This window comes from Setaria viridis, chromosome 2, assembly GCF_005286985.2.
Source record: "Setaria viridis chromosome 2, Setaria_viridis_v4.0, whole genome shotgun sequence".
NCBI lineage: Eukaryota > Viridiplantae > Streptophyta > Magnoliopsida > Poales > Poaceae > Setaria > Setaria viridis.
The window spans coordinates 25,279,927-25,292,770 of NC_048264.2; the positions used below are offsets into that span (position 1 = coordinate 25,279,927).

Sequence of the window (12,844 nt, forward strand, 5' to 3'; positions counted from 1 at the left end):
CAGAGACAAGAGCATGGACGCAAACGTCGCCATCCCCGACGACATCGTCGAGCTCATCCTCCTGCGCCTCGACTCGGTAATCTGCCTCACCCGCGCTGCATCCACGTGCAAGCAATGGCGCCGCGTCGTTCCGACGCCATCTTCCGCCGCCGCTACCGCTCTCTGCACATACCGCCCGCCGCCGCCGGCGCTTACCACAACGACCCGAGGATCCAACGCCTATTCTTCATCCCGTCGCCGTCGGCGACCGTCGACGGCCGCCACTTCTCCCTCGACTTCCTCCCTGGCATCTTCGCTCCATCTGGAGCGTTAAGGACAGCCGCGGGAGCCTCCTCCTCCTGGATCGCTTCCACCTCGAGAAAGGAACCGGTTGGCTCTCAGATCTGGTCGTATGCGAGCCTCTGACATGGCGGTACGAGATAATTCCTCCCCTGTCGACGTCTACCAACTACCAATACCAACTCGTCGAAGCCTTCCTCGTCGACAACGGCGACGGCACCGAGGAAGGTTGCGACGGCATGTCCAACTTTAGGGTTTTATGCGTGCTCCAGGGGTACAACAGGACCTACGCCGGCGTGTTCACCTCGGGCTCCACCTCATGGTGGGGAAGGATTTTCGGCGGTCAGTGGACGAGTACCGTGGGCCTCACCACGCGCTCCATCTACACTACGGGAAAGCTAAAAATTGCCAGTGTATTTTTTTTGCCGAGTGTTTTTTTTCGAGCACTCGGCAAACAAGCTCTTTACCGAGTGCCAAGCCAAAAACACTCGGCAAAGAAAAAACACTCGGCAAATTGGGGCTTTGCCGAGTGTCAAATAAAAAACTCTCGGCAAAGAGGGGGCTTTGCCGAGTGTTTTTTTCGACACTCGGCAAAAAAATATTTTTTTTCCTCTTTCCACCTTGAAATTTTTTCTACTCCCCACATACAACATGTGGTACTCAATGTTAAAGTTTAGTATATTTTTGAATTTGTTTGCTATATTTATTTAATTAATTGTATTTCAAGAAAATTTTTGGTATAATTCAAATTTGAACCGCAAGAGATTCAAATTATAGAATAAAATGAGTAGAAATATGATATTCATGTTATTCGGTCCAATTTGAGAACATCTTGTTCAGGAAACACGACCACGAACGTGTGTCAGTGATATTTTTAAATTATAAAAAAAACAATCAAAGTCTGAAAATCATGAGATTTGTCATGATGTGATGGTATCATAGGTGGAGGCTGTGGAAAAAAATTGAGAATGTTTTGCACATTTCGTCACGTACGATGTTTACAAACCGAAGCATTTCAGAAGAAGAATAGTAACGTTGAAAAGGATTGCATAAGATTTGGAGTCAAAATAACGGTCGAGTTTTGATTTGACTACTAAACTTTTTGTATAGTCAATAGACAATATATATTATTTCATGTAAATTTTTGACAATTTTTTGAAACTGTTGGATATTTTTTAATTTTTTTTTAAAATAGCTTTGCTGAGTGTCCTAGGTTAGACACTCGGCAAACAACCCTTCACCAAGTGTCACCCCTAGGACACTCGGCGACTTTTTTTTCCCAACCGCCAAGGACTTAAGTCCCCGGCCGCACCGCACCCGGCCCCTCGGTCTTCCTCTCTCCCCCCGTCACTACTCCCACCCGTCCCCCACCTCTTTCTCTCTCCCCCCGCCGCCGCCGCCCGCCGCTCGGCGCCCCCCGCCCCCCGCCCCGCCGCCTAGCGCTCGGCCCCTGGCCCCGCCGCCACCCGACGCCCGGCCCCCGACCCCGCCGCCGCCCCCTTCTTCCCCTACGGATCCGGCCTCTCCTTCCCCGGCTCCCTCCCCTCCGGCCGGATCCGCGCCCCCTTCTTCCCCTCCGGCGCGGATCCGGCGGCCCCCAGCTCTCTCCCCTCCGGATCTGGCGCGGATCCGGCAGCGGGCGAGGCGGCGTGGTGGCGGCCGGTGGCGGTGTGGTGACCGTGGCCGTGGCCGGCGGCCGGCGGCTGTTTCTGTTTTTTTTTATTTTTTCCGAAAATGTTTCCCGAGTGCTTTTTTACACTCGGCAAATCATGCCCGATGTTCGACACTCAGGAACTCCACCGTTTGCCCTGGGAAAGTTCGCCGAGTGCCGTTCGCCGAGTTGCCGAGAGTTTTTGGGCCTTTGCCGAGTGCCTCAGGCACTCGCCAAACTTCCTCTTTCCGGTAGTGCTACTTCTACAGCGGTGAAGGGAGAGTGACCTCCTTGGACTTGAGCACTGCCGGCCGAGTTATCATCGTTCGTGTTACCCCACAACATTGAGGACTGGGATGGCCATATGAGCTGGTGCAGCATGACGTCACTGCTGGCCGCGAAAGCGAGCCGCTCGTCGTCGTCGGCGAGCTAGGTTGCAACGTGAAGGTTTACGCGAGGCAACACGGCAGCGGCGGCGAGTGGGCGCTCCAGAAGAGCATAGAGCTTTCAGAGGCGACGCGTGGTCTTCTTCGGTTTGGGTGCTGGGATTTGATTCAGGCGGCGTCTCTCTCCCACTATAGACCAGGCTCGGTGCTGATCCAGCAGGAGTCAGGGTCACAGGTAACTTGCTTCTGTTTGGACGTCGAGACTGTCGAGATGCAGATGTTGCCTGACCAAAACGACGTGAAGACGGCGTATTCGATCGAGGTTCCACTACCGTGGAAGTGACTTAACCCGGATGTCTGATCGGTACTGTTTGTTCGGTACTAAATGTCATGCTATTTACTACCGAGCAAAATGCCCAGTACTAAACGGCTTTGCACCCAAAAAATAAGGAAAAATATTAACAAAGAGTCGGGAGGTCCCGCACACAAATTTCACGCGTAATATTCGCGTGTGCGGTCCGTGGGATTCAAACTCACGACATCAAGCCTCATACAAACCATCCTTTACCATCTCACCTACACAACACATGTGATTGGGTTAAATGTGCTTTCCTTTTGAAGTAACTCATGGAGAAGCATTTAGTACCGGTTAATAACACCGACCGGTACTAAATGTCACCATTTAGTACCGGTTGGTGTTATTGACCAGTATAAAGGCCTCTCCATGGGGTACTGGTGTTATTGCCTGGTACTAAATGATCGAGACCTTTGAGCACCGGACAATAACACCGACCAGTACTTAAATGTCATCATTTAGTACTGGTCGGTGTTATTGCCTGGTACTAAAAGACCTCGGAGGATCGAAAATTTCTACCCGGTACTAATTTCGTGTGTTAGTACTAGACGAAAAGCTGTCTGGTACTAACGTCAATGACGAATGCTCGTAGTAGTGTTCCATTGTCACCGATCTTGGGTGCTTGCTTGCAGTGACATACAATACCGACCGTGTGCTACGTGAAGCTACTACTAGCCTACTACACTGCTGCACGTTGGTTCAGGACAAATCTTTACTGTTGAGGAAGCTCAACCTCTCTGAAACCGCTGCACGTTGGTTCAGGACAAATATTTACTGTTGAGGAAGCTCGACCTCTCTGAAATTTAGGATCTACGTATGTGCTGTAGTATTGTGCCATTGCATACACTCCTTATTTTCTTCGTTGAAAGATGGTTCGCTGCGTCTGTGTAGGACGATCAAGTTAAAATAAAATTCGTCCAGAGCTTTTGCATTGTACTAGGTAATATATGATTTTGTTTTGTTCCTGTGTTATTAGCTCAAATGCTCCAACCTCATCAGCTTCATAGCCCATCTTCAGTATCAGATGATGAATAGTGGCACTATAGCATCTGCCAACATATAAACTTTAAATAGTTTCACTTGTCATGATTACAAAAACTCATCCAAATATGTCATTTTAGTTCAGTCCTTAATCAAACTTCTTTAATATGACCAAATTTATATTAAAATTTATTTACATCTACAATATCAAATAAAGTATTTCTACTTGAACTAGTCGTTATTCAATTATTTCCATGAATCTTTTATTACTTTGTCAAACCTGATCAACTTCACTATATCTTTTTTAGTATTGGTCAGTATTCAATATCTCATGTTGTTTGTGTGAAAGAAATCTGCCATGAATACGCAGCCTATGATGGGTTTAGCAATAATTATTTTATTTATTGTACTTTATTTGGCTCTCTGCACTAATAATCTCAGTGTTCTACAAAATTCTAGTAGCTATTTTGTTGTTTAATTTATAATAGTCAGGTGCTCTCCGACCTGAAGGTTAAATGGTTAAGTTTCATAAGTATAGGCATAAGCTATTATGGTGATCTGCCGTCTTCCATGCCTGCATGACTGGATCACAACCCTTATACTGTTCCAAATATATAGTTTTCTACCTCCAGCATGGGATTGTTTAACTACCCAAGACAAATTAGCAACAGAGACCTTGAAGACACTTACACATATATGAACTATAAGAGAAAAGTCCATTTTTAATTTGGTCATCCTGCTATCGTGAGAATTATATTTTGGTAAGTCATTTCAGGCAAAAATTGAACAGTAGTGACAGTTGAATGGCCAAAAAATAGACTTTTTCTCAAAATATAATTATATATATGTAGCACATACGTTCTTTCATATAGTAATATCATAATTCAGATATCTAAGTTTACGACAGGCAGCAGCTTCAGTGTATCTAATTTGTCTGACAGGGAACAGTGCATTGTTGCTGTCCATTACTAAGGAGCCATTTGGATCCAAAGGATTATATAATAATCGAGGATTAAAAAAATCAGAATTTGAACCAAACTAACTAGATTCTGCTGTAGGATTCCAGAATCCCCACCCATAATCCATAATCTCCTCGATCTTCCCTAACTTTTTTGGATTCTTGGATGGCAAATTACAATTTTGCCACCTCCAACTCTTGGAATGGTGAATGAGCCAAGGGTATTGTAGTCATTTTACCTTTATGACCCCACCCCCAATCCATATTATAATCCGAGAATCCAAACAAACTAGCTTTTTATTGTTTTGAATCTGAATTGTTATAATCACCATCTCCTTTCTAGATTCTCATAATCTATATGTGATTCAAACGGGGCCTTAAATGTGTTGGTTTGGTGGATAGTAGGAGCAAAAGGGCTCCCGTTTAGCAAAAAAACAGAATGCTCTTTTCTGTTTCTTCTAGCACATACACATTACGTGGCTGGGTACAAGTCCTTTTAAAGACTATGGAACTGACATATTCCTAGGTGCTAGACTATTCTAGAGATCTTTTGATTTTCTACCACTCAGAGTTACAACACATACATAACTTGACTTTTACCGGAGTACTATCACTACGGGAAACAGGGGAGATGCCGAGTGCCAGGGGCACTCGGCGAAGGCCTAAAAACACTCGGCAAGGCTTTGCCGAGTGTTACACTCGGCATCCGGTACTCGGCAAAAATTTTAACGGCGAACAGAACTTTGCCGAGTGCTAAATGTCGGGCACTCGGCAAAGATCTTTGCCGAGCGCGAGTGAACACTCGGTAAAAAAACACCTTCGGCGAAGATGGAGGAACGGCGTGGCACGGTAACGGGCGGTTTGCCGAGTGCTTCACAGAAAGGCACTCAGCAAAGGCCACGTCTTTGCCGAGTGCCAGGGGAGAAGCACTCGGCAAAGTCCAGGTGTTTGCCGAGTGCTCGGGGAGACGCACTCGGCAAATTACATGTGTTTGCCGAGTGCCAGGGGAGAAGCACTCGGCAAACTGGCGCGCCCAGGCCAGGTTGCAATGCCGCTTTGCCGAGTGTCGTAGTGTCTAACACTCGGCAAAGCTGGAAGTTTGCCGAGTGCAGGGGCGAGCACTCGGCAAACTGGAGCTTCCAGGGCAGATTTTATTGCCGTTTTGCCAAGTGTTAAAGCCAAAACACTCGGCAAAGCGGGCCTTTGCCGAGTGCAACACTTGGCAAAGTGGCAATTCCAACCCTGTTTTTTTGATTTCTTACGTATAAATGACCCCTCTCAAACAGATTTCTTACGTATAAATGACCCCTCTCAAACAAAAATCACAGGCATGTATATTACATCATAGGCATATAATTAAGCATCACAGGCATATATTTTAGGTCACATGCACACAAATCACCGAGTACATGTTCTAGTTTCAACAAACCACAGTTCCACAAGTATATGTTCGAGATTAAACGAGAAGTACACAAACAATGCATAAGTCAGTGAGGTGGCATCCCTGCAAACGACTGCATCAAACCTGGGTCTTGAGCTTGGGAATTCGAAGCCACCGATTGATTCTGCACATAAAAGAAGACGTGTGAGAACAAGATTGATATCATTTGAGCTAAATAAGTCATTTATGAGGTAACTAAGTCAAGTTTGAGCTAACTAAGTCAAGTATTGAAACTAAAGTTCAAGTGACTCACAGGAGTATGTGTGGGTGGCTGAGGTGGAGGGAATATCACCGGTGGCTGTGGCAGTGGTGTACCCATACTCGTAGCAGTAGCAAAATTTTGCATGTATTGAAGCATTTGTTCCATCCTCAACTGATGTTCTTCGTCCATCCTCTTCCGCTCCGCCTCCATCCTCTGTCGCTCGGCCTCCATCCTCTGCCGAACCATCCGCTCAACCCTCGCCTCCATATCCTGTTGTTGCCTCTCCACTTGGGCCTACAATTTTTCATCGCAATATTACAATGCAAAGGTAAAGTACGTAACAACCAACGAACGATGAATGAAATAGAAAGAACCTGAAGAGCCTCCATCTCAAACTATGTAGTGGTCGGCCGTGGGCGTATCGCTGGGCTCGAATCCGTGTTCCTTGCTCGGATCTGGGAGAGAGTGGGAGTAGAGGCCGTGTCAATTACGCTATCGCCAATCCAATAGCGACCATGCTTCTTCCCTCCTCTCACCCTCATCACCACTTCTCCATCTAGATCCTGGGTGCTCGGATCGTAATCTGGCCCGTGAATCTCCCTTGCTATCGCCGTGTAGGAGGTGATGCGGCTGTGGATGCTAGGATCGGAGTACGCCTTGGGTGGGTCATCTAGTTTCATGTCGATGTTGCCCGTTGCCTTACCCTTTTTGGATAGAATCCATCCCTTGAACTGGGAGCAAGGCTGGCCATCATGTGAGGACGACTGCGGAAAAAATACAAAATTATTAGAAATTTACCTGAATTGAGCGTTAGACAAAAAAAATTCACGTACCCATTTTTCCCTATACTCATCAAGGCTCAAGCTGCCCTGATGGTGTGATGCACCTCGCATCATCAAACGCCGCTGACGGCAACCAAGGTGGTTCTCCAACCACCCGGGCTCGACCCACACGTCGACTATCCTTTCCCAGCACTGCATGTGCGCCCGGCACCACCACGCAGGCACCTACATAATCAAGTGTGACTTGTGAAAAAAGAAATTAAGTGTGATTATTATCAGATAAAGTAAGTATCAGCGTTCTTTATTTACCGCCATGAATTGGTCCTTCGTGAGGTTCATTGTCCTGGCCTCCTCTTTTTTGACCTTCATATTTCTGTGTTGAGTGTAGAATTCGATGATGGCTTGGATGCGCGACTCGTAGTGCATATCCTTCACCAGCTTCTTGGCGACCTCATCACAGACGGCGTTCGCCCGGGTCTCGAAACCCTCCTGGCATTTGTAGAAGTCCTGCATATATATAGAGGTATATATAGTTGTTATTTCAAGATTGTACAGTACAGGTGATGTATTGAGCAATACTTACCCACAGCTCGCCCTTCACCCGCGACGCCTTGTTTGGGAATGACCGTCCTTCACGATCAGCAAAGTCATCGGTAGCGACGTAGTGGTCCCAAGTGTAGGCCGGCTCCACCCGTCCACCACGCTCGACCAAGCCCGGGAAGTGTATCCTGCAGAACAGGCCAAGGATGCCGTTGACCTTGCGGTTGTGATCACCCCCACTAAGCTTAATCCAACTCCTGCACAAGTGATGAATTATTAGTTTCCATTGTAATTTTCAACACATAAAACAAAAAATTATTGAGAACATCTAAAGTCACATACCGCTTCCCACTGGGTTGAATCAGCGGGCGTCTGTGGAAAGATATCGGTCGAGCCGGGGGGGACGACGGACGTCGTAACCAGATCTGGGTCTGTGAACCCCCTGCCTCCCCCATCTCCCCCTCCTGCTTTTGCTCATCCTGCTCCTGCTCCTGCTCCTGCTCCTGCTCCTGCTCATGCTTCTGCTCCGCCTCCTCCTCGTCACCAGGGCCGTGCGCGGAAGGTATCTCCTCCTCAGACGCTGACTCTATTTCAGGTGACGGGTGCCTCGGCCCTTTACCCTTCCCTCGACCCCTGCCTCGAGTCTGGACCTCTTCCTCGACCCCATCCCCACCCTTGCCTCGACCCCTACGTCCACCCTTCCCTCGACCTCTACCTGAAGAAAACCCTGAAGAGGACCCTGAAGCTTACCTGCAACTTTTTGATACAAAGCTGCGACCTTCCTCATACTGCCCACCATTGCTCAATCGCCTGCAATTAAAAGGAGTAAATCAATCAGTATAATATAAACAAAACATATTTAAAAACATATGCAAAATAAACTACACATTCTTGAAATAATAACATGGTATGACAAATAAAAAATCGTACATGTATTAGAAGTAATCATCATGATCAGGATTAAATGGATCATAAGTCTCATCATCACTATCACGTGTTTCGATATAATCATGCTCGTGCTCCGAAGTAGGAATGTCATCATCACTATCATAGCCTAACTGTAATCGCTGAAGCAAATCAAAGTCCTTCGCATTCGACACCTCGTCTCCAGCATCCTCATCAGCAACCCTTTCATTGTCTACTTCCATTCCAATCCCTTCGGTTAACTCTATCACAAAACTCCCTTCGAGACCGTCTTCTTGGAAGAACTCTCCGTCATATGTGTTGAGGTCTATGTTGTAATCTTCATTATTTGGTACAGCTAATTTACCATGTGGTGATACCTTGTACACAACATCCCAACCCTTTAGACGGTTATCAGTTTGACACGGGTATGACAGGTAATAAACTTGCATGGCCTGTTGAGCCACAATATACACATCGTCTCCTGGTAAGACGGATGATTGTCGGATTTCGACAAGCCCAAGATTAGGGGTCTATCTCACAACCGATGGATCGAACCAATGACATTTGAATATGACTGGCTTAAGAGGTTTGCAACCATGAAACTTGAGTTCGTATATTTCTTCAATTACTCCGTAGTACTCAACACCATCCAAGCCCGGCGTGAAAACTCCAGTATTTGTAGTTCTCCGATTGGGCCGACTCTGCTCGTGTCTTATTGTGTGAAAGCGATATCCATTCACGTCATAACCGGTAAATGACCTGACCCTATAGTCACAACCATCAGCAACCTGTCTCAACTCGACACTCATAAACGCATCGGTTTGGCCCTGCAAGTTCAAGTAGGGTCATTCGTTATATTGTTCATGTGTACGAGAAAATTGTAATATCATACTAAGTACGAGGTAAAATGGATTGTACCTTCTGTTTGAACCAAGAAATAAAATCGGGTCTTCCATTTCCCGCACCCTCCCTGAGAAGGGTATCAGTTTCTTGCGGGATAGGTTGCCTTGATTTACGCCAAAATTGATGATGAAATTCCCTAAACCAACAAGAAAATCATGAACAGTTGCACCCAGAGTAGTGAGTACTTGAGAATAATGTTGTTGAAAACTTACAGCATATACGGCTCCAGTTTTGATAGATTTCTCAACACGTACAACATGATAATGCGCCACTCTTCATGTTTCAAGGTCTTGGGGGTCGCACCACTTGCACTTCCGAGTTGCCCTCGAAAAATGCTAAGGCTCGATTCATTTTCGCCAGCATTGTAACGCTCGGGTGGATTGTGCACGCTAGGAAGGTTGTTAGCATAATATTTTGTTGTGAAGTTTGAGACCTCCTCCAAAATATATGCCTCTGCAATGGATGCTTCAATTTTGCATTTATTTTTTCATTTAGTTCGCAGAACCTTTTGACATCTCTCAATTGAATAACACCAACAGCCCTGCACAGGCCCCCCCATTCTTGCTTCATATGGGAGGTGAAGAATCATATGCTGCATCGGATTGAAAAATCCGGGTGGAAAGATTTTCTCCAACTTACAGAGCAACACAAGCGTCATTCTTTCCATTTCTGCAATCACGGTACGAGATAACTCTTTGGCACAAAGCTGGCGGAAGAAATTGCTCAACTCCGCTAGCACCTGCCAGACATGCTTAGGTACATATCCTCGGACCATCACTGGAAGTAGGCGCTCAAGCCATATGTGGTAATCATGACTCTTTAGGTCGTTGATTCGCATAGTAGTTAAGTTCACTCCCCTCTTCAAATTCGCTGCATACCCATCAGGGAACATTAACATTTAGAACCATTCTAGTACCTCCTTCCTCTGGGCTCTTGTCAGGATGAAATCAGCCTTAGGCTTCCTCCACGACTTGCCGGATCTGGGAGGCGTCATGTCTAACTTTGGTCTGTTGCATATCCTCACTTGATCTACTCTAGCCTTAACATTATCCTTTATCTTGTCAGGAATGTCCATAATTGTCCCAAAAATTGCCTCGGCGATATTCTTTTCAGTGTGCATTACATCTATGTTATGCGGAAGAAGAAGGTCATGAAAATAGGGGAGATTCCACAAGCACGACTTTTGAGTCCAAGCATGTTGCTCGCCATATCCCACAAAACCACCTTCATTGTTATTAAGCTCGAGAGCGTCTAACTGAGCACGAATCGCGGCTCCTGTCATCATCTCCGGTGCGAGGTCTTCAACTACGACACCTCTCGTAAAGTTTTTAATGTCTTGTCTGAAAGGATGGTCAGGAGGAAGGAATTGTCGATGTTTGTCGAACGAAGAATATTTGCCACCCTTCGTCAACCAAATGAACTTTAGAGAAGCCTTGCAAACTGGGCATGGGAACCTCCCGTGAACACACCATCCGCAAAAAATCCCATATGCCAGCAAGTCATGCAGCGAGTAATGGTACCAAACATGAATCTTAAAGTTCGTCTTTGTAGCTCGATCGTAAGTCCATACCCCTTCCTCCCAAGCACGGACCAAATCATCAATCAGAGGCTCCATGTACACACTCATATTATTCCCCGGGTGCTCTGGAAGTATCAACGATAAAAATATATTCTGTCATTGAAAAAGGACGCCAGGGGGGAGATTCAGGGGGATAACGAATATGGGCCAACAGGTATACGGGGCAGCCGCCATTCCATATGGATTGAACCCATCTGTTGCCAGCGCAACACTTACATTACGAGCATCTAGAGATTTCCCACAATAAATCACATCAAATCTTGTCCAGGCTTCACCATCGGATGGGTGTACCAACCTCTCAGGATTGTATCGACGTCCGTTTTTTTTCCATATCATCTGTTTCGCGGATTCCTCTGTCATGTAAAGCCGTTGGATCCTCGGTATGAAAGGAAGGTACTGTAGGATCTTCACGGGGATTGCGAGCTGGCTCTTCTGACCATCACCAGAGTCTACCTCCAGAAACCTAGACGACTCGCACTTCACATAGTACTTAGCCTCCGCATACTCTTTCCGAAATAAGATGCATCCCTTTGGACAAGCATGTATCTGCTCGTATGGCATCTTAAGCGCACGAAGGAGTTTTTGTGCCTCATACATGCTCTTTGGCAAGATGTGATAATCCGGGAGTAGGCTGCCAAAAACAGTCAGCATAACATCGAAGGCGTCTCGACTCAAGCTAAACTGGGACTTCACGGCCATTAGGCGTGCAATGGCATCAAGTTGACAAACCTTGGTATGACCATGCAGGGGTTGCTGTGCCGCAGACAACATGTTGTAATACGCCTTTGCGGTAGCCTCTGGCTCCTCCTCCCTACGTGTCTCATCGAACTGTGCTTCATGATAGTCATTTAACATGTCTCCCACCCCGGCATCATCATTATATTCCTCGATGCGTTGTCTCAACACTTCATCTCTCCCACGATCGGCTTCACCATGGTAGATCCACCTGGTGTAGTTTGGCGTAAATCTGTTCTTCACAAGATGTTTGCCCATTTCTAGCTTGGTTCTTCAACGCATGTTTGCACATCTACTGCACGGACACCAAGTGACACTAGCCCCTTTGACCCTGACAAACGCCCGTTCCAAGAATGCATCGGTCTTTTCAATCCATTCATCGGTCAATGAATCCTGACTAGAGCGGCCCGTGTACATCCACTCACGGTCATCCATCCTCTAACATAACAGCGAGTAATAGGTGAAGATAGGTCCTACGTGTTCCTACACTGTCTAATAGGTGAATATAGGTCCTAATCCCACCCGAGGATGTGTCGGTGCAGTTAGTTTCCATGCCCTACTCCGATCCGTGATAGAATTTCGGCAGTACCTCCCCGCTGTTCTCTAAATACACGTCCAGGATCGAAGATTGTGTATCCGGAGAACAACAGGAAGGTGCTGCCAAAACTCTGTCATGGATCGAAGTAGAGCATGAAAACTAACCGCACCGACACATCCTCAAGCTGTCCAAAAAACGTGGACAATTCGAAACAGATACGGTTATAGATATGCAAATATTTGCATATTTGCAACCATATCTCTTTTGAACAGGAGACGCCTAACTAGGTTACGTGATATACGAACATCAAATGGAAAGAGAAGTGTAAGATGCCTCACCTTGCTATCCTGCAAAGTGACGAGTCGAGGACGGTCCTTGTGAGCCTCTCCTGCAAGAAAAGAAACATTGTACTGTTAAGTCGAAATTTCGGCAGCACCTCCCCTGCACGGGGAGGTTTTTCCAAAACCTGAAACAAAAAAATGGCACGATGGCCGACAACCACATTCTCACCAAAGTGACGGCACGATGGCCGACAACCACATTTATTGCAAGTGTTTGGTACAATAGCATTATATCGACATGGATTTTAACTTACAAAGTCCTTTTCT

At 46.4% G+C, this 12,844-nt stretch overlaps 2 pseudogenes; both read right to left on the reverse strand.

Moving 5' to 3' along the window:
- Positions 1–6,648: 6,648 nt before the first annotated feature.
- On the reverse strand, positions 6,649–12,133 carry LOC140221885 (uncharacterized; annotated as a pseudogene).
- LOC140221759 (uncharacterized) lies at positions 7,327–11,466 on the reverse strand (annotated as a pseudogene).
- Positions 12,134–12,844: the final 711 nt, after the last annotated feature.